We start from the raw sequence: 22,606 nt of genomic DNA, 5'->3' as shown, positions 1-22,606 counted from the left end.
CTTTCTAACATCTGATATACCTTATCCTAACCTGAAGGCTTAAACAGTTGTGCCGTGTCTCAAGAATGTTCTTGTACCCATGTTACATTGAGTGCAAATTGCTAGAACGTCAACTTTTTTCTGTACCATTAAATGTTTTTGATAGGTTTTAAAAACAATTATGTATGGTTTTAGCCCTAAATTTCTTTATTAACTTAGGAAAAATGGTATTCCAATTTATGAGATTACATCCAATTTAATAAGTCCAGAAAATATTTTAATCTGGTAGGTGAAAGACAGGCATCCTTAGATTATTTCATACATTTTGCTACAATTTATACTCCCATCTTTTCATCTTGCAAATGTTTATCCCAATTCTTAGATATAACTCAAAAGGTTTAACCGACAAGGGCAGGGTTTCGAAATAAGCAAGCAACAGAAGATAGTATCACTTCAATAAAGCAGGATTTGGAGGATGTTGATCATGTTTCTGCAAGTAAGTCTTATCTTCCTCTGTTACATCTGTTGCCAGTCACTTACTCTAATTATAATATGACTTAAGTGAGGAAGCTTGTTCCACTATAATTTAAATATTTTTGTTTTAGAAAAATCTGTTCAGTACTAATAAATAATATAGCACTTATGATGTTACCTAGTTTGGGTAATGAAACTTCTACAAGGAAACAAGCAAGCTCAAAGAGCACCAAGGACCCTTCAAATCTGTTCATTGTATTACACAATGGTCCCAACTTTTGTGGCTTGGCCCAGTGGAGGGGGAGGAGAATAACTGACCCACTCAAATGATGGGCTGGCCCCCAGGCACTGCTCAACTTATACAAGTTCAGTTGGGTTCATGTGTGCACATGCACCAGGCCGCCGCTTGCACAAGTTGAGCTGTACCCACATGCTTGCACACCAGCTCGCTACTCACAAGACCCAGTTCCAAATATGCAATGGCTTGGTAGTGGGCCCCAGGTGGGGTGGGGGGCCTGGGGTTGGGAACCCCATTTTCAGGCCGCTTTTCAGCTGTTTCGGGGGCAACAAATCAGGAAACCTGTCTAGCTGCATAATCAAATAATCATAATGTAAACTGTGGTTTATGTAGTCTGGTTTCTAAAAGTGTAAGATGCACCTGCTTCCTTAAAATCCTCCAAGGCAAATTGTTAATTTGAAAACATCATTAAAATCACAAAGTAACTATAAAGTCTTCTTGATGACTTGAACATAGTCATATCAGTTTCTTGGCAATTATGTGAAATGTCTTGTCATTGCCTCCCTCTCCCAGTATTATAGTCTAGCACAGTTTGTTCTGGACTTAAGGCCACAATTGAGCCCAAACTTTCTATTGCTAAGTGAGACATTTGTTAAGTGAATTTTGCCCCATTTTATGACTTTTCTCGACACATTTGTTAAATGAATTACTTTAGTTGTTGATTTAGTAACATAAATATGATTCAGCTGCCAAACATCTGAATTTTGATTATGTGACAATGGGAATGGTGCAATGGTTACAAGTGTGAAAAATGTATCCTTTTTCAATGACATTGTAACTGGTCACTAAACAATTTATCCTTTTTCAATGACATTGTAACTTCGGTCACTAAACAAGCTGTTTTACGTCAAGCACAACCTGTGCTTCCTGCTAGACCTTTTGTCCAAGAACTAATCAGGGCCAATCCTTCTTGGCTTTTTAAGATCAACTCTGTTTATATGGGGGGGTTTTCTGATTTTTCTATGACTATTATTTTCCCCCGTAAGTGATTTATTGGAGATGTTCAACAAGCTCTTCCTGCAAAGAACAACTGGATCTCCAGAGCTTTGCTTGGAGTGATATTTAACAAAATAACAAGGATCTTTTGGATTTCATGGGAAATCTCACTCTCCTTTTTTTTTCTTATAGGAAGATTCCCTACCTGCAACTCCTTTTCATGAGAGATGAGGAATGAAATGGCCTTGGATAAATTGTACCCAACTTGCTGGTATGGTTAAATACCAGAGATTCTTCCAGACTTCTAAATGTCTCTGGGATATAGGTGTCAAGGCTGATTTATAACACACTACTACTCACAACCTGACAAGAGATTAAGGGAAATGTATAGGATGATTGTAATGTATAGGGAGCTGGGAGGGAGCTAAGGAATTTATGTGGGCTGTTTGCAGACTGAGAAAGTTACAGGGTCCTATACATCAGGGAAGTATCCTGAAAGCTTGACCTGGATTATTTATTTAGTTGTTTATTTTATTTTGTCAAGTATGTATTGGGTAGTATACATAGAAATAACGCTGTATATATACATGAAATGGGTACTAATAAGGGGGAAACATTAGGATAGGGATGGTAGGTAGGCTGGTGGTGACTTATGTACGCCTTTTACTGATCTCTTAGGAATCAGGTGAGCTTAATGGTGGACCGTCTAAGGGTAAATAATAATAATTTAATAATAATTTATTAAATTTGTATGCCACCCCTTGGGGGTTAGGTGATGAAACCACAGAGTCAGGTAGTGAATCCCAGGCGTTAACTACACGGTTGCTGAAGTTGTATTTTCTACAGTCAAGTTTGGAGCTGTTTACTTTGAGTCTGTATCTGTTGTTTGCTCGTATATTGTTGTGGCTGAAGCTGAAGTTGTCGTTGACGGAAAGGATGTTGTAGCAAATGATTTTATGAGCTATGCTTAGGTCGTGTCGAAGACGATGTAGTTCTAAGCTTTCTAAGCCTAGGATTTCAAGTCTGGTTGCCTAAGATATTCTGTTGCGAGTAGAGGAGTGGAGGCCCCTTCTCATTAAGTATCTCTGGACATTTTCTAATGTATTTATGCCTGAAATATGATTTGGGGTCCAGACAGATGAACTGTATTAAATGATTGGTTTCACTAATGTTTTGTATATTCTGGTTAGTAGTGTGATATTACTGGAGAAGAAGCTATGTACGATTAGGTTAACAACTCTTGAAGCTGTTTTGGTGATGTTATTGCAGTGGGCTTTGGCACTTAGGTCATTTGATATAAATAGTCCAAGGTCTTTTACAGAGTCAGGGTTGTCTGCTAGGTCTTGTCAGCTTGTATTTTGTGTTCTGATTGTTTTTGCCAATGTGTAGGACAAAGCATTTCTTGGTTAAGATTTGGAGTTGCCAGATGTTTGACCATTCTGACACAAAGTCAAGATCTTTTTGATGGGCAACAGTGTTATCAGTGTTGTTGAAGAGTTTTACATAATTGGCGAAGAGAACGCAGTTGCTTGCAATGTGATCACAAAGGCCATTTATATAGAGTATGAAGAGTATTGGTCCTAATACGCTGCTTTGGGGCACACTGCTATTAACAGGAATAGGATTAGATAGGGCGCTTCCTATTTTGCCTACTTATTGTCTGATAGGAATGCAGTTATCCAGTCATGTAGGGGTCCAGAGATGCCATAGGATTTCAGAAGTAGTTTATCGTGAACCACTGAGTTGAAGGCTTTACAGAAGTCTATTTAAATTGCATCTATTGATTTGCCCTCATCGAGATGTGTAGTCCATATGTTTTTGCAGTGTAGGAGTTGCAGGTTACAGGATAATTTTTTTTCTGAAACCAAATTGTTTGTTAAAGAATAGATTGTTAGTTTCTAGGAGGAGGGTAATGGATTGGTTTATGATTGATTCCATGACTTTGCACATGACGCAGCATTGAGAGATAGGTCTGTAGTTTTCTACTAGACTGGGATCTCCATTTTGGAAGATGGGGATGACCGTGGCTATTGACCATAGGTTTGGTAGGGAACTGGTCCTGGATAATGGACAATGGACACAGGGTAGCCCAGGGAGGAAAAGGGGAGACTTTAATTATTCTACCATTGTTGCCAATACTTCAGAATCAGCTTTGATTCTTCTGTACCTATCAGATCCTATTGGATTTACCAGTAAAATTATAATTGTGATAAAATAATGCCCCAAGAGTTTCTTTTGCTGCATATGCCAATGGAACGGTCAACAGTAGGTTACGGGTATTACTGTATCTTGTATTAGAAAATTCCATAATTTAATTATAAAATTATTATTAAAGAACTATATAAGACCAATTATGAAATATAAATGTGTTAAACGATATGAATAACTTGCATAAAATTTGATAAGAAACATTTAAGATTGGGATAGCCAAGAGAGAAATAAGATTTATCTCTCTTCTTAAATGGTGTTGTTTCGGGGGGGGGGGGGGGGCTGTTTTATTTTTCTCTTTTCTGTTTCTGTCTTTGTTTTGTTTTTTGTCTTTTTTTGTTTGTTTTTTCTTGTTGACTTGCTTGCCTGTTATTGCTACCATTATTATGATTATATATATTGTAAGTTATTTTTGTAAATATACTACATATAAATTAAAAAATTAAAAAAGAAAATTCCATAATTTAAAATTATGAAGCTCAATTTATATTATTTTTCTTTTTCCACAATTATCACATGAAGTTAAATTTCAATAGTATGACAAAAATAACTGACATAGAACTTCAATGTCTTAATTTTCTCCATAATATATAAAGTATTGCCTTCTTTCTTTCTTTTTTTTCTGAAGCTTTGAACAAGTGCTGCATCCATTAAGCCATTTGGAAATTGCTCCAATCCTTTACAATTATAAGCTCTGTAGCCTGTATGTAGTATTATGTCTATTCATATCATAGATTTGCAAAGCAGTATGCCTTTTGGCAGATTTATTTTATATTCCTTTTTCAATGACTCTCAACATGAATTTTTTTTTTGAATGGTCAAATCCTAGATTTCAACTGTTTTATAAAATGCTTACAGTAACCTCTCCTAATATGGTACATTACTGTTGCAGCACAAGCCTATAATGTGAAGTTAAGATTGTTTTTTTCAACGTCTATCCGTCTTGCTGATATGAACAATTTTCTCATTTTAAGCTGTATTCTTAATTTGGATAGACCATTCTGAAATGCTTCACAGGCTTTTCACATAGAATTCTGTTTTTCCAGAGACGTTCCTTCCCCTGTAACTTAGGAAATTCTACTTATGCTAGATATGGATTTTTAAGAGAATTCACAGCACCCACAATAAGCTACCATGCCCAAGTTTAGTGACGAAGTGAATAAAGAACAATGCAGGGATACATAGTACTGATGTGCATATGTAGAATATATTGTCCTTTTTCATTGTTGTAGTGTTTCAGTAAATGTGACAGGTATAATGGAAGTTATAAAAGCATCATAACTGTGCAGTTAGGCTACACCAGGGGTGGGTTCCTACTGGTCCGGTGCAGTCCAGTGCGCTGCTCCAATAGTGGCCTGATGATTGTGCAATTTGGGCGTGATGGCTCCTGTACTGTCTTTGCTGTCTTTGCGTGCTGCTATCTTTTTTTCTTATATTTGGTGATTTTTTTTGGCTCTCTGAGCATATGCAGAAGGAAAATCATCCCTGTGTGCATGCACAGAAGCTAAGGGATGCGCACAGATGGGAAATGTCATGATGCACATGCGGCGTTCTGGTAGGAAGGTAAAGGAACCCGTCCCTGGGCCACACTGCCTGCAAACATGAGCAAAGAGCATGATACATTTGTTGAAGCTATGCCATAGGTCATGTTATCCTTGTACAAAACAGCTTGCATTTGGAGCATATAAATATGTGCTGAGTGCAGTGGTGGGCTGCTACTGATTTGCATTTCAGGAGAACCATTAGCAGTAATCTAACCGGGGTCACCGAACCAGTAGCAACATCTGGCTGGTCACTCCCCCGAACCGGTTTCCCCTTCACTCCACTACTCACTCACCTGCCCCATCCTGCCTGATGCTCACTCACCCTGCCTGATTCTCACTCGCCCAGCCCAACATTCATCCTGCCTCACCTTCACCATGTGTATCCACAGAGCTGCCTGCTGCTGCCTACGCACAGGTAAGCAAGCATTCACACTAGCCTACCTCCTCCCCTCTTGCCCAGCATTTCTCGGGGCCATTGTCATTGCAGCCACGGTGGGGACAAGGGGCAGCCCAGCAAGCTTTGCAGCCATGTGGCTATGAAGCTTTCCTTGCCAGCAGCTCCCCTCACCACCAGCTAGTGTCTCCCGAAGGCTGTGCAGCCCAGCAACCTTTGCAGCTGAATGGTAGAAGCTTTCTGGGTTGCCCCCTAGTCCCTGATGGGTTAGCGTCTCCTGGCATTGCAGCTACAGTGGAGAGGCCCCTGGCAGCTGTATCCTTTGCTGCAGTGAGCTGGAGGTGGCGGCCTTGGGGCCCTGTGAGCACCCTATCTGCTACCAGTTCTCTGTGCAGATACAGGCACTCTGCGGGGTCCACTACTGTGCAGTCTGCTGAGAGGCCCAGATGAGTGACACATACTGGAGAGGGACAGTGACCATGATTTCCATGGGCCTTAGCAGGGGACCGCTGAATGCCAGGGCTGCTACCGAGGAGGTGGCTGGGTGCAGTCTACCCAGGTGGCCTCTGTGGTCGAGCAGCCTTGGGAGTGGTGGGGCATCCTGGAAGACCTTCCCATGCTTACTGGCAGTGCTTTGCATGGCTGTGAAGCTTGCCAGGCCACACCTCATCCCTGCCAGGCTAGCATCTCCTGAAGCTGCCAGCGATGCATGCAGCTACTGCGATGGACAGTGGTAGTCCTCTCCTGTCTTTGTACAACTTGGCAGAAAAAAAGGAGGGTGCTTCACAAACAAAAGAGAATTCTCTCTTTTGGCACCAGAGCCAAAGCCAAAAGAAACTGGTGGGGAGAAAAAGAGGGAGGGAGGAACAGGGGAAGGACAGTTTTCCTGTCTTTTTAACTCTGTAGCAGCATCCTTCCCAAAATCCATATCTTGCAGCTGGCTGAAGCGTAGACATCAGAGAGTTATTGTTAATGGCGAGTATTCTGAGCAGAGTCAGGTTACAAGCGGTGTGCCACAAGGATCTGTTCTGGGTCCTATTCTTTTTAATATATTTGTAAGTGACATAGGGGAAGGTTTGGTAGGGAAGGTTTGCCTATTTGCCGATGACTCTAAAGTGTGCAATAGGGTTGATATTCCTGGAGGCGTCTGTAATATGGTAAATGATTTAGCTTTACTAGATAAATGGTCTAAGCAATGGAAACTGCAGTTTAATGTTTCCAAATGTAAAATAATGCACTTGGGGAAAAGGAATCCTCAATCTGAGTATTGTATTGGCAGTTCAGTGTTGGCAAATACTTCAAAAGAAAAGGATTTAGGGGTAGTGATTTCTGACAGTCTCAAAATGGGTGAACAGTGCAGTCAGGCGGTAGGGAAAGCAAGTAGGATGCTTGGCTGCATAGCTAGAGGTATAACAAGCAGGAAGAGGGAGATTATGATCCCACTATATAGAATGCTGGTGAGACCACATTTGGAATACTGTGTTCAGTTCTGGAGACCTCACCTACAAAAAGATATTGACAAAATTGAACGGGTCCAAAGACGGGCTACAAGAATGGTGGAAGGTCTTAAGCATAAAACGTATCAGGAAAGACTTAATGAACTCAATCTGTATAGTCTGGAGGACAGAAGGAAAAGGGGGGACATGATCGAAACATTTAAATATATTAAAGGGTTAAATAAGGTCCAGGAGGGAAGTGTTTTTAATAGGAAAGTGAACACAAGAACAAGGGGACACAATCTGAAGTTAGTTGGGGGAAAGATCAAAAGCAACATGAGAAAATATTATTTTACTGAAAGAGTAGTAGATCCTTGGAACAAACTTCCAGCAGATGTGGTAGATAAATCCACAGTAACTGAATTTAAACATGCCTGGGATAAACATATATCCATCCTAAGATAAAATACAGAAAATAGTATAAGGGCAGACTAGATGGACCATGAGGTCTTTTTCTGCCGTCAGACTTCTATGTTTCTATGTTTCTATGTAACATAAGTAAAATTTCCCTCTTGCCCCAGAGTAATGGCTGGAGGGAAAGAGTGGGAGGGCTCTGAGTTTTTTCATGGCTCAGAAGTTGAGAAACCCCACCAAGCTATCCTGCAACAGAGCCAATGGCACACTTGGGAAGAGTCTTGGGTGCCCTGCTTGCCAAGGCCTCAGCATGAAATGAAAGCAAGATTTAAAGGAAATAAGGTTGAGCTAGTTTGTAAGGAAAACAGGTACTGTCATGGTTCAGTGCAAATCATACTAGTATTCCAAACTAATGAGTCTTAATGCATGGTTAAAATGGGTAGTACTTACATTTAAAGGGAAAAAAGCACAGTTCAGACTATTGCTATGATTTTTTGTTCCTGTATGCTCTTGTTTATGTATATATTTTGTTAATGTAGAAACCTACTAAACAATGGAGCTAGCTATCTGCCTTCAATCATGTGTATCTATTAGGAGTAAATCCCACTGAAAGAGAATAGCCTTACTGCCTAGTAAGCATGCATAGGTTTTAGATAATTGAGAGATAGGTTAGTTATTAGTATCAGGTGTATTATAGAGAGAAATGAGAACTTCTGTAACAGCAAATAATTTGTACCCAGACCAGGTGTGTGTCTGAGAGAGAGGGGGGAGAGGGAGGGAGGGAGGGAGAGAAGAAAAAAAGAAAGAAAGAAAGAAAGAAAGAAAGAGGGAGAGAGAGAAAAAAGAGAGACAAAGAAAGAAAAAAAGAAAGAAAGAGAGAGAGAGAAGAAAGAAAGAAAAAGAAATAAAATGACAGAGAGAGAAAGAGAAAGAAAGAAAAAGAAAAAAAGAAAGAAATAGGAAGGATGTGAAAGCAAGAGAGAGAGAAGAGGAAGGAAGCACCACAAATCCTGCCACTAGACGTGGCTTCAGAAGACACTTTGAAACAGCATAACAATTTAGGGCTGGAAGACATCTCGGAGGTCATCTAGTCCAACCCCCTGCTGCAGCATGAAACTATACATTGTCTGGATTATTTTGGTGCCTCTAACAGAGAGGAAAATTGCCAGAAACAAGGAGTTTACTAGGACAAGGTTGACATGTAGAGGAAGGCAGAGATAGTCCTTGACTTATGATCACAGTTGAGCCCAAAATTTTGGTTGCTAAGTAAGAGCACTGTTAAGTGAGTTTCACCACATTTTACTCAATCCATGACATCTCCTGGCTCTAACAGTCATGTGCAAGCTAGGGCAGAACATCAGAAGGCATGTGTAATGTTCTATAAAATTTATAGTTAAATGTGTGGCAGAAAATGGACTTTGGGTGTGTTTTTCCAAACACAGTAAGTGAGCTTGAATGTGTATAGTTTTAGAAGAGCTCTGTCTCTGTCTCTCCCTCCCTCCCTCCCTCCCTCCCTCTCTCTCTCTCTCTCTCTCTCTACATTCACATACAGGATATATAGTAGAATGTATCTTTATGTGTGCCTGTGTGTAATAGATATGTACATATATGGCATATATTCATAGGATTAAATAGTACATTTTGGATGTTCAGTAGTAGTAAAGAGACAGGGAAATTGTATCTTGTTGAGGCCTTTGAGATGAGGAGAGGCCAGGAACCTTAACCCTAACCCTTGATGTAAGTGACATCAAGTTGGCCATGCCCCCCCAGTCACACGCCCACCATCACATGGCCATCAAGTCACACCCATAAAATAAGCCACACCCACAGAACTAGTAGTAAAAATTTTTAGAACCCATTCCTAACAGTGCTATACTCTTTGAAAGATTTATAATACTAGCAAAGTTTATAGTATTCATAAATGTTTAACTGTATCTGCCATAAGAGTACCTCTAGTATTGTTTGATTGCACAGAAAAGTGGAGCAATTCTGCAAAATTTAGTTCCCCAAGGTAGCACTCGCTAGATGTCTTGATAGTGACTTCTAGAACTGTTTTTCATCATGGCCAACAGCCATGCTGACAGAGAATTCTCAGGAAAACATTAGAGAAAGTATCCCAAATAAATTTGTTGATCATTAAGACATAGAATTGTTATTTCATTTGACTTAAGCCTCTGCTAGTTATTCGATTATACATTATACAAATACGCATGCAAACACACATCTATCTCGTCTCAGTGGGATAGTGAAAATGGAGCTCCACCCCAGCGCACCCAATTTGCATTGAAAGATGTTGAAAGAAAATGCAGGGGTCCTGCATAACCCACGCCCATAGTGTGGTAGGAAAAATTTTGGTAGCCCTTCACTGAATATAAGGTATATATTGTACTGGATGTCACTGCTTTGTAACAGTAACGTTAATTAAAACTACCTGTTCTTGATTCAATTACATTTTGTGCTTTTTAACCAATTGCTTAATGTTAGATATAACAAATTGTTTGTGACAATGTTTTTCAAACTTGGTAACTTTAAAATGTGCGGACTTCAACTCCCAGAATTCCCTAGCCAGCTTGGGGAATTGGAGTTGAAATCTATGCATCTTAAATTTGCCAAGCCTGAAAACACTGGTTTATGGCTTACAGAAATTTGTGGAACTTCTCTCTCATAAATCATCAGAATGCAGTTTGCATGAAATATTTTAAAATGAACTTTATATGGGAAGGAGAGTGATAACATTTGTCACAAACTATCAATGCCAATTACAAAGGCAATTCATATAAGACCTTTGCTGCAGCCCTAATGGAAGACTAAGGTTTTCTTAAAGGGCAATCTGTTCATCTCTGAAGGCCAAGTAGTGATTTGGTGTCTTGTCAGCTGAGCAAAATCAGAGCAGATGTCTCTTTTCAAGAGATCTTGTGTACTTTAACACTAAATTGTTGAAGCTGGGACAGAAAACGAACAGTATGTTTTTCAATCGTTAATATTTATTTCAAGCTTCATGTTCTATTAGTGTTTCTATAAACTGCCTTACTGAAAGTTCTGTATTTATGGGTTTTGATTGTGCAGAAACAAAGGCAAAAAAAAACAACAACAATTCATGATCCTGGCTGCAATTCTTCTTTTCTTTCTGAGTGAATTTCTTTCAGGGCAAACTAATTGTAGATGTTCTACAATGCTGTACTGTACTTTGTAGAGGTTCTGACTAAACTCACTGCCTACCTGTTTATTCAAAAAACATTTCAGAACTTAATGATAATGAGATGTGTTTTTGTTCTAGACTAGGATAAAGCACACAGAAAGCCACGTGATGTATCCTGACTTTTTCCCCCTTCGATAAACCCGCGTGGGCTTGGCCAGTGTGTGACGCATCTGGCCTGTGGGCTGTGAGTTTGACAGCCCTGTCTTAGAGGGAAAGAAATAAGCTCCATTGCTCTACCATGCCCCATTTGCCTCTAGAATAGGGGTGGGAAACTGTGGCCCTTTTATGATCTGTGGACTTCAACTCCCAGAATTTTTGAGCCAGCAATTCTGGGATTTGACATCCACAGGTCATATAGAGGTCATAGTTCCCCACCCCTGCTCTAGAATAAAGGGAAAGGGACTGAGGTAATCTCCTTATACATGGCCAGCAGCTGGACTCCTTTCTAATTGAGTCAAAGACTTTGAGTCTAGACTCAAAGTCTAGAGTTCCCTCTCAAAACACCCTCATATAGTGATGCCTACTGTGGCTTCCTCCCGTTATTGTTGTCTGGTTGCAAGCAGGGTGCATAATGAGTCATTCATGACAATGTGAGATATACATGTTTGGGAATGACTGCAAAGATGTAATTTAGATATATATTTTACTCAGCATTAATGAAATTTACTTTTATTGTTTGTTTACAGTACAGTACTGTTTGTTTACAATACTGATGCTTTGGAACAATAGATGGATGTAGTTTTTATTTTAAGAAGTTGTGCATATTTTTAAATTCAAGTTATATTTCATTGAAAAGAATTCATCAAGTAGATTGAAACATTCTACTGGTTCAGTAGTTGTGGCTTATTTTGGGGTGTGGCTTGGATATTAGATAGGCATGGCCAGGGATGGGCTCCAGGCAGGACAGCATGGAATGCTGTTCCACTGGCAAAAATGGAGTTGCGCGTGCATCTCCATCACCACCCGTGGTGCACGTGCCGTGCACATGATATTTGGCTTCTGCGCATGTGCAGAAGTCGAATCTCCCCGCCCCAGCCAGCAATGACAGCACCCACTGCTAGGTGGGGCCAGTGAGCGCAGCGCTCGTTTGGGGGCATGGGGCGCTTCTTGCACTGCTGCCGCTGGGGCCGACCAGTGGCCGTGGGGATGGGTCCTGCAAGGTGCAGCGGCAGTCAGTCCCGTCCGGGAGCCGCTAGCCAGCAGGAAGAAATCCTCCAGGGTGGGGCGTGTGGGTGGGTGCGGCTGGCAGCCAGCAGTTACATCAACCACCTGTCTGAGCTGCTCGACTAGGTGACGTGCTCACTGCCCCACCTGCTCGAGATGCCCTGCCCCCAGAAGTGCCCCGGAAGTGCCCTAGCTATGGTCCACCACCACACGCGGCAGCTGTCCCTCTCCCTTTTATATCGGCATGCGTTATAATTATTCTTTTTCCCTGGAATGGGGGGGGGGCTCCACTGCCATTCCAGTACCTGACGGCCATGAGGATTCGGTTATCCTCACATCCTGCTGAGCGGAGCCACAGTTTCTAATTGGACCTGCAATACCCAGTGCCCCACAATATGTGTCTTGCCCACTTGCCTCATGGCAGAACCCTGCTTGAACCTGCAGCAGCTCGAAAGGAGCTCATTCTCGTTCATTACCTGCCCAGGAGAGAGGGAAGCTTTCCTGTGGCCCTCCTGCTGCTTGTGCCTGGCCAAAGGCAGTCCAGGTTCCAGCAATGCCTCGCCAGTCCCTTCCATGGACTCCTGCGGTTTCTTGACTGGCTCGAGCCACCCAGCGCATTTCCTGGCCAAGCAGTTTGGAGTGGAAACTTCACCAGGAGACCTGCCAGGCAGCTCGAGCCTGTCAAGGAGTGGCAGGAGATTGTGGGGTACTGGGTACTGGAAGTGCAATCAGAGACCGTGGCTCCGCTCAGCAGGATGTGAGGACGACTGAATCCTCATGGCCGTGAGGTACTGGGATGGCGGTGGAGGCCCCTCTCTTCCAGGGAAAAAGAGTAATTATAACGCATGCCAATATAAAAGGGAGAGGGAAGCCACCATGGGTGCCGTGGGCCATGGCTGGGGCGCTTCTGGTCCGGGCATCCAGCGCTGTGCTTCAGGTACAAATCTGCACATGTGCAGGAAGTTAAAGGGTGCATGCATGCACGCATGCACACGATCGTGCATGCCTTCCCCCCTCACTGTTACAGTAGGGCCGCAAATGGCTGCCCTTTACTGTACATGGCTTCAGGTGGGCATGGCTTGGTCAGGTGACTCGTTGGATGTGCTTGGTAGAGAGGTGACCGGGTAGACATGGCTAACTTGTAAATTGTGAAACTCACTTAATGCTCTTGCTTAGCAACCAAACTTTTGGGCTCAATTGTGGTCATAAGTTTTCCTGCCCTTCCCTTTTTTCCTTTCCTTTCCTTTTCTTCTTTCTTTCTTCTTTCTCACTCCTTTCCTCTTTTTTCTTTCTCTTTCTTTCTCTTTTTCTTTTGTTCTTTTTTTCTATTTTTCTATTTTCTTTCTCTTTCCCTTTCCTTCCTCTTTCTTTCTTTCTTTCTTTCTTTCTTTCTTTCTTTCCTTCCTTCCTTCCCTCCTTCCTTCTCTCCCTCCCTTTCTTTCTCTCGGTGATGGAAGAGGGAAGAAAGTGCTGTAGAAGGGTGGTGTCCCGACATCCCTTGTCATATGCAGGCAACAGATGGTGAGTCAGTGGATGAGGGTGATGGGCAATCTCTGAGCCTTGCTACCGGTAGGAAGTTAAGGCAAGTGCCGGCCAGGCCCATGCATACTCCTGCCTGCCCCTCACTCAATCATCTCCTGGGAAGTGGCGGTGAGTGGAGCTGGGTATTCATTCCCTAATGTTCAAGGTTCACCATGCAGCAAACTCTAAGGATCATTCCAGCCATTTAAAGTGCTAGAATTGTTGGATAACTCAATAACCCAGTACAGACCCAGCCACTCTTTATCCAGTGTTCTTTCTTCCTTTGTTTTGAAATGATTCCAATGTGTTTAAAATGGGGAAGGGGGGGATGGTAAAATTGTCATTTTGTGTATATTATATAAATATTAAATATGAGTGAAAGTTTGCAATATTAGAAATAGAGGCTGGCTACTTACAATAATAGGATTGGAGGAGTTGATTTTATTTTGCATGTAGAGTTTAACATAAGAGTTCTAGATTAAAAATTATCTAAAGAATTTGCTTATGTGGACATAAGGAAATTCTATTTGTTGATAAGATAAGGGAACAAAATAGATGGCCTTTTTCTCCACAAGCAATAATAAGTAAAAATTATACCAAGGAATATAATCAGAGAAAGGAAGCTATGGTACTAAAGTGAATGGTAAGAATTTTCTAAGTGGGCTACTATTACTCCATTTAAAAAGAATTCACTTACTTTTCTTGCTTCATTTGCTCTAAAGATTCTGCACTATAAATAAATGCAAAATGTTGAATTTGGTAAGCATTCTGTACAGGTGCATTTATGGATTGTATGTGTTTTGCAGTGTGTAGTAAAGTTATGACTGAAACTATATCCACAGCTAGTGATTTACAAGCTTGATTTTTCCTGAGACATTTTACATATTTACATATGAGCTGGGGTGGCGCAGCAGGTAGAGTGCTGTACTGCAGGCCACTGAAGCTGACTATAGATCTGAAGGTCAGTGGTTCAAATCTCATCACCGGCTCAAGGTTGACTCAGCCTTCCATCCTTCCGAGGTGGGTAAAATGAGGACCCGGATTGTGGGGGCAATAGCCTAGCTCTGTTAAAAAGTGCTATTGCTAACATGTTGTAAGCCGCCCTGAGTCTGAGGAGAATGGCGGCATAAAAATCGAATAAATAAATAAATAAATATTTTGCCTGCATGACTTCTTTTAATGAAAACCATCACAGTGATTCTTCATTGATCTTAGCTTCAGTATTTCCAACAAAATTACTTGCCAGATTTATAGTCTGATGGATGAACTGTAGATACTGATCCATTCAGTGAAAAAAGTACATTGGCTGCCAAACACAAATACTGTACATAAAATATTACTAGTGTGTCTGAAATGTGGGAGGCCTCTATTAGGAAATAAAAATTTAGTGGTGATGAGTTGTAATTGTAATTGCATAATGCAATGTATTTGAGTTCTGGTACATATAAAGTGTAAATGTTCTATGTGGGCACACGTGCCATTGCCAACTGCTCTTCTGGTTTCTGGCCAGCTGGTCTTCACAGGGGCCTAAGTGCTGAAAATGGCCAAAAACCAGGCAATTTTTTGTGCCATTTTCCAGGTTGTTTTCAAGCCGTTTTTAGGCCATTTTCAGACCGGTTTTTGAGCTGTTTTAGGCCATTTGCTTCAGGTCCAGAAAAACAGGCATGTATGCACCAGCCAGCTGGTCTTTGGGTTTCTGGCACTCTGGTGCTTTGACACATGCACATGAACACACATGCACACATGTTCCAGTTTGGGCATTTGTTGCCGAAAAGGTTTGCTATCATTAGTATAGGGTTTCCTACTTAAGCAGGGGGTTGGACTAAGAGAATCCAAAATCCTTTCCAACTCTGTTGTTCTCTTACTCTGGATCAAAACCAAATAATAGTCTATCTGTTGTTTTTAAAAACATGCTAAATCTGAGCTCAATACCTATGATAGCAATTCTCTACATATAGTATATATGAAGGATGATGTGGGGAGATGGAAATATAAGATTATCTTAACTAATATGTATCTGTTAAAGTGTAGGTGTACTGAGATAATGGTTCATTAACTAGCAGTGTGTTTTGCGTAGGCTGCATGGCTGCACATATGCCTCTGACATTCTGAATGGCATAAGAACTATTGCCTCTCAGCTGGGCAGCAGCAAGCACATTAGCATGCTCCAGCTGGGCAGCATCACAAAGCTTCCGGAATAGGTCGGCACGTATGGAAGCTCAGCAGGGTTTCCCTGGTGCTGCCGGCAAGCCCGGAGGCTTGTGTGGGACGAGGGCTTCTCTTCCCTGCCAGAATGGCAGCCCTGAGATGTTGGAGCTGTAGAAGCTTGTATAGCATAAGTAATTTCCTCCAATAATTGCTAAATAGAGAGGCACTGCAGCCATTCCTTGCAATATGTTTTGCTCCTTCAGTAACTGCTTTAGAAGATCATTCTAGTGGTCATTAATGCATTTTGAGAAAAAAAAGGATTTATCATTTCCTAAATTACTATTGCATTTTTTTAAAAAAATCATTTACAGGACTTTCCTTAGCGTGTTAAGAATTGTGCAGCTAAATGAGGACTGTCCACCATATTCAGGGCACTTTTTCACATCCTAATCCTAGCAATAACTCTTGATTTTCAAAGGCATGAATTTCCACTCCAAGAATTCTCAGCAACGACCAATTGTCATTTGGATATGGAATCCTAGAAATTGAAGTCCAAATATCTGAAGTATATCCATGTTGGGAAAGGCCGAATTACAGCAAGATGTATCAGCTATCATATACTGTAAGTTGACTTCTGTTTATGCAATAGGGTATTTCCATCTTTCACGCTACTCAGACATGCTCCAGAAGTTCACCTAATCATTCAAAGCTAGATTTAATAGAGGATAATATTTTCTACAAAGGGGCAGGTAATACATTTTTAATTAGTGGTTGATTGGCACAATTGGATATCATCAATTATTTTGGAAGTTGTTGTTTGTCTGAGCAAGCATCTCTCTTTGTGCCTGGAAATAACTTACCCCAAACTTCAACTTGTTCAATTTCTTTTGGTCTCTCCTAATGGAAAATAAACTGGCCTATGGATAAGGCAAATCTGAGATAAATCTTTGGAAGGTTTGTAGGATTTTTCTTATTTTTCCACAAAGGTTTACTATGTATATGCTGACTCCACTTAGAGAGGGCTGTAAAAGCACTATGAAGCGGTATATAATTCTAAGTGCTATTGCTATTGCTGTTTCAGGAAAACATTTTCACTTCTGTGCAATTTGATGCTGTCTTGCATTTTCATTTCTATTCTGCCTATTTCAACATCAAAGATATTGATGTACTGATCATATGTTAGACTCCACTGGAATCAATATTTCAACTTCCTAGACATTTAATATAATGAATAATATTCACTATTGGAGAAAGTGAAATATTCTATCCGTTTTCTCCAGAAAGCAAACAGTTTATTTAGTTTGTTATTTAGGGGCCCCCCTTCAATGTAGCTATTTATCTTTAGGTCTTACTTGTTTCAGCTATTCTTTCTCAAAGGCAAGTGTGTTTAGGAATTCAGCCAAATGGGTTAGTGGGTGATCTTTGCTGGAATGCTAATGAATCTCTCTACCTCAAGAGAATACCAATTAGCAAGCTGAATGAGGGGAGAAAAGACTTCAATATAGGATTGCTTTCTTTTTATGTAGCAAGAATTATTTATGCAAATTAAATTAAATGATACTCTAACTAAATTTTTAATCTCAGCAAGATTTTGTATTAGTGCTCATTTCTTTTTGCTGTTGTTGACTCTACTGCTTCTTAGATTTTATTTACAAGTGTACAGTACATGGTTCCCTCCCCCACACCATCTGTAACAAAGTACCAATATCAATACAATCTGAGCAGCAAACATATAACTCCAACCATATAATGTCGCTCCAAGTCTTCAGACAGGGGCAGCATACAAATCTAATAAATGTAATAATAACTCCTCCTAACAAGGCAGCCCACATAAGTTAAAAATGGTGGCAGCATCAGATCCAACTCTATTTCCCAAAGCTCCCTTGATGAATACCTTTGATAAAAGAGAAAACCAGTTGCTGAAGACACTTTAGCACACTCACTTCCAGTTACGGGGGACTGTTGTGTCCTTCCTACTACCTGTCTCCTCTCTCCCATCACTCTTTGGAAATCTTATTTGGGCAGATAGGGTCAGGAGAGATAGTAATGGTCAGCTTGGCAATGCATGGCAATACTAGATGGACCAGGAGGTCTTTTTCTGCCGTCAGACTTCTATGTTTCTATGTTTCTAATATTTTCTGCATTTATATTTTGGCTAATTAAGATGGTGTCACTGACCTAAAGAAAGAATTCAAGAGATAAAATGGGCAAAAAATGGAAATAAATAAATATTTTTTTTAAACTATTAGATTTGTATATTGTGTATTGTCCTGTTGTGAGCCGCTCCGAGTCCTCAGAGAGGGGCGGCATACAAATCTAATAAATAATAATAATAATAATAATAATAATAATAATAATAATTATTATTATTATTATTATTGTGCAGGTTATTCAGGTGATAGCTTAATTCTTAATATTATTAACAAATAATATGCCGCAAGAATCCCAGCGACCGGTTAGGTCCCACAGAGTTAGCCTTCTCCGGGTCCCGTCGACTAAACAATGTCGTTTAGCGGGACCCAGGGGAAGAGCCTTCTCTGGAACCAGCTCCCCCCGGAAATTAGAACTGCCCCCACCCTCCTTGCCTTTCGTAAACTTCTTAAAACCCACCTCTGCCGTCAGGCATGGGGGAACTGAGACATCTCCCCCAGGCCTATACAGTTTATACATGGTATGTTAGTGTGTATGTTTGCTTTTAATAATGGGTTTTTTAGTGTTTTTTAAATTATTAGATTTGTTTTTACATTGTCTTTATTATTGCTGTGAGCCACCCTTAGTCTATGGAGAGGGGCGGCACACAAATCTAATAAATAAATAAATATTACTCAACAAATATAGACGTCCAGTACAAAATGTGATGACGTAAGAATGAAGAAATGTATGTCGTTATGCCATGATAGAAACCTGCTTGCATGTTGATATTGTATACATCCTGTTGGAAGAAAAATGTCTGGTCCATTCTTTTCCATCTGAGATGATGAGATTGGTGTGACAAACATAATGAGAGAACAAGAAGCAACCTGCTGGGAAAGGAGGTCCTTTATTTCAGAAGGCAACGCTCTGTCTTTATGAATGGATACAAGGTCTTCTATTCACAGGCACTTTGGCTTATTGTAAAGCTGCTCTGGGCGATTTCCTATTTGTGAGAGAATGTGTGTCCTCTCTTTTTAAGTGGGAGCTTTCTTCCTACTTTGGAAAAGGGGCGGAGTGCGGTGTTATTCATCCATTTTCCCTTTGGGGGTCTGGTTTCCTACAAATCCCCCATTCTACAAGTCCCCATTCTGTGCTAAAATAAATATTATATATATATAAGTTATCTATCTATCTATCTATCTATCTATCTATCTATCTATCTATCTATCCATCTATCTATCTGCACAATTAGGTCCTATCTGAGTAGACTTAGTATTGTTAACTATTTGACTCATCATTAAGGAGACTTGGTTTGCCTTCTTGTCCTATTTCGGTGTAGAGAGACAGCTGAGACACGAGGGGATGCACTGGCAGAGACAACAGGAGGAGCCTAGCAGTGATTACAGCAGCAATCCCCAAAATGAGAGTTTTTAGTTGATGAAGGTTGTTAGCTATGAAAAGAGTTCAAATAAGTCAATGGGGAATTTTAACCACATTATTCCACTCACTCTTCCATGGAAGGACAATCCCTTCCATTGTCTTTTGTTGTGTCAAAAATCTCTAATGCCCAGTCCTCTGTTTCGGAGTCCTTCCTTAGTCTCAAGGGCAGAACTCTTGGTGTCAGCTCTGGCTCGATGCTGTTGTGGTCAAGGTCAACCAGTTTGGCATGAGTCCAATGAATCCAGATGTTTCTCTCCGCAATTCTCCTGCTATATGGATGGTTCATAGAATCTGGAAGGTTCTGTTCAGCTTGAGTTCTAGTGATGATTTCTGGGTGAATGATCTTATCTAAGTCTAGTCTCTGAGCTCAAAAGGGTAAATGGGTTCTTCCAGAGGCAGCGCTTGGGTTAAAGTGTGCTTCCACAAATTGCATAATTGCTGATGCAAGGCTGCAAGATATGAGGATAGAACCACATCCCCCCTTTCCAGGATCAGTGAGTGTAGATCTAAGCTTTTTAGGATGTCAAGGGGCATGATTAAAAAAGGAATTCAAATGGGAAGATGCCTCTTCCTTTACTTCAATTTTTGTGAACTGATTGGTCTGTTACTGGCTATGTGTGGAGGTAAGGATAGTGGTGTTGGTCTGCCAACATCTGCAAAGGGATTGTAAATTCAGAGTTTCTGTTTTATCATCAGTTTTATTCTCTAAATTCATATTTGTACAATAGGACATCGATCATTCAATTTGTAATGGCAGACTATAGGAAATTATAAAAAGCAACTTAAAGAAAAGCATAAATCAAATTTACATTTTGTTGGATTTCTTTGCAGTGGGAATATTCCAAATTGTAGTGATTTGTGTGGACAATGTTCATCGGTCTCAGAGGTATTTTTTGGTTCTTTGACCCATAAAATATTGCTTTTTCAGCATGACTGAGTTTCTACAAATGATATAGAATAGTAGCAGTATATTTTCACGCCTTACTTACAGCAGCATTATCTTGAAAACATAGTGACAATCTTATATTGGTGGCTGTTTTATTATATGCTCTATTATTGTTTGGATTTTAAGAGCATTTTAAATTGATGGTGTTTGTTTGATCCTGGCTGCAGAGATTGCCACTGACAATGACTTCTGTTTTTGGGTTCCTCACATTGCATTTTAAGCCTCCAAACATTTGCATGGTACCCAAAAGTATGGGTACCTGGAATACCTGCTGCCTTCTCTTACCCTTTCTCTACTTTTCCTGCTTAACTGGAGCTCCCTCTAAGGATCAGCTGTGCTTTTGAAGCTGTTTTTCAGCCCAAACACCAGCTAAGCTATCTTTTGTACTTTGCCTGCTTTTCTAATGGCTGCTCCATCTGACAATCAGCTGTGCTTTAAAAGTACAGCCCCAACCATTCTCAACCTCAAAAGGAGCAAGTGAACTAATGTACTGAAGCTGACCAGGCTAAGGACTAGCCAGATGTATGCTTGGTAGCCAGAATTCCTCCCAATCTATTTTCCTCCCCAAAAACTAAGGTGCGTCTTATACTCCAGTGTGTTTTATGCTCTGAAAAATGCAGTAAATATTGTATAGTCATCATGCCAAAACTGCCTTATGAAATCAAATTACTTTCAATTTGCTTTCAGTCCTCGGAGACGGGCAGCATATAAATCTAATAAATTATTATTATTATTATTATTATTATTATTATTATTATTATTATTATTTGCTTTAACACTGTTAATATGCATTAACATTTACTAAGTTTTGCATTTACCCTAGTTATAAAGTCACTAAGGATTGTGTATGTGAAATGAACATCCTGTTTTTTTGCTGTACAGTCATCCTTCTGACTGGCTTTACAGGATTTCGGTTAATCCCAAGGAAATATGACTTGAGGGAATCTTCTGGAGCATTTTCAATCAGGAAATGAAGGAAAACTGGGAGATGGAAGTACGATGAAGTGGCATCTACAAAAACAAACAAACAAACCAGGATACATTGTGGAGTATGTTGAAAATTAGTTAGAGAACAATCCTATTTCACAGAGGAAGGCAGCTCTTAAAATCATATTTTTAGTTTCCTAAAAGACTAAATCTAGATCGTTTCTCTTTAAAGAACAAAGTATTTTGAGAAACCAAGTTCTGTTCATTTATAAAAAGGCAGCAAGTGAGCTTTAGACAAGTTATATGTACAGTACTTAGTAAATAATTCACTTATTACTTTATGGCCTATACACGGTTGAGATCTGGTGGAGTCAGTTAACTATAAAACAGTTAACTGCTTTATTCTCTCCTGAACTCTTCACTGCAATCTCTGAAGTATTTCATAATCTAGGATCAATCACTGACATTTCATTATAACAGTTTGAAAAATAAACAGCGCTAGTTCATTTTGTTCTGTTGAATTTAATTCCTAGCTGCTGATGCCCTTGTGCTGATGCGTCTCATCTGGTTGTCATTTGTATCTATAAATAAAACCAGTCTGTTTGCCATTGAAAGGACACAAAAACCTTTTTTCCATTGGAGTCTTAACCTTTCAGCCTGTATTTTGGAACCAGCATTTTAAAATAACTGCAAAGCATTCCTCACAGAAACTCTGAAAACAGAGGCACAAATATATAGAAAAATAATGGCTTTATTGCCATAACTGGAAAAACGGTTTCTGGAGGCAGCCTAACTACGAAAGCTGGGGCCACACAAGGCCTGCTGAGATGGCTAGTTGATTGTTTCAATCCTACAATGTACAGTGCATATTGGCATTAAAATATCTTTACTATATGGCCATATCCTTTTCTATAGGAATTACTACAGTTATGTGATAAGGCAGAGACTGCTATATTCATTTTGTTTTACATTTTTAGTCTGAGAGATAGGTTCTTTGAGGCTCCTTAATACACAGTAAGAATTCTGCAAGACAAATTCCATTTTTTCTTGTTTTTGTGATGCTGACTTATCATTGGGCGAGTAGGATAGTTATTCTAGATCTTTAATTTTTGTTAATCTGTTTAATCTTCTTACACAAAGCTCACAACCTTACCAAACCTGAATATGTGCCCATACCTCTAAAAGTTCTTATTAAAGTTAAACTCCTTCTTGTTGCCTTAGCAATGTAATTCATTTTCCAAGGATCTAAACATATTAACTTTATTAAACATGCCAGCCAAAAACTTTTCTGTTGTAAAATATTTTGGTCTGCAAATCTAATAGTGAATCCTTTTACTTACTTCTAAGATACGTTTATTTTTGCTGATTTTAATAATTTTTAAGATTTTAATTACACATTTCTTATTTTATTGTTAATTACTTGATACCATTTTTGTCAGACAAGC

General features: G+C 40.0%; 1 long non-coding RNA gene across 1 annotated transcript; it reads left to right on the top strand.

The window, feature by feature from the left end:
- Positions 1 to 395: 395 nt before the first annotated feature.
- On the top strand, positions 396 to 21,705 carry LOC139167343 (uncharacterized). The gene is made up of 4 exons (XR_011559106.1): positions 396 to 475; positions 1,880 to 1,958; positions 16,194 to 16,337; positions 21,117 to 21,705. It is a non-coding gene; the product is annotated as an uncharacterized lncRNA (long non-coding RNA).
- Positions 21,706 to 22,606: the final 901 nt, after the last annotated feature.

This window comes from Erythrolamprus reginae, chromosome 4 (assembly GCF_031021105.1).
Source record: "Erythrolamprus reginae isolate rEryReg1 chromosome 4, rEryReg1.hap1, whole genome shotgun sequence".
Classification (NCBI taxonomy): Eukaryota; Metazoa; Chordata; class Lepidosauria; order Squamata; family Dipsadidae; genus Erythrolamprus; species Erythrolamprus reginae.
Note: the sequence above shows the minus strand (reverse complement) of the source record. Positions and strands in the feature narration are given on the sequence as shown.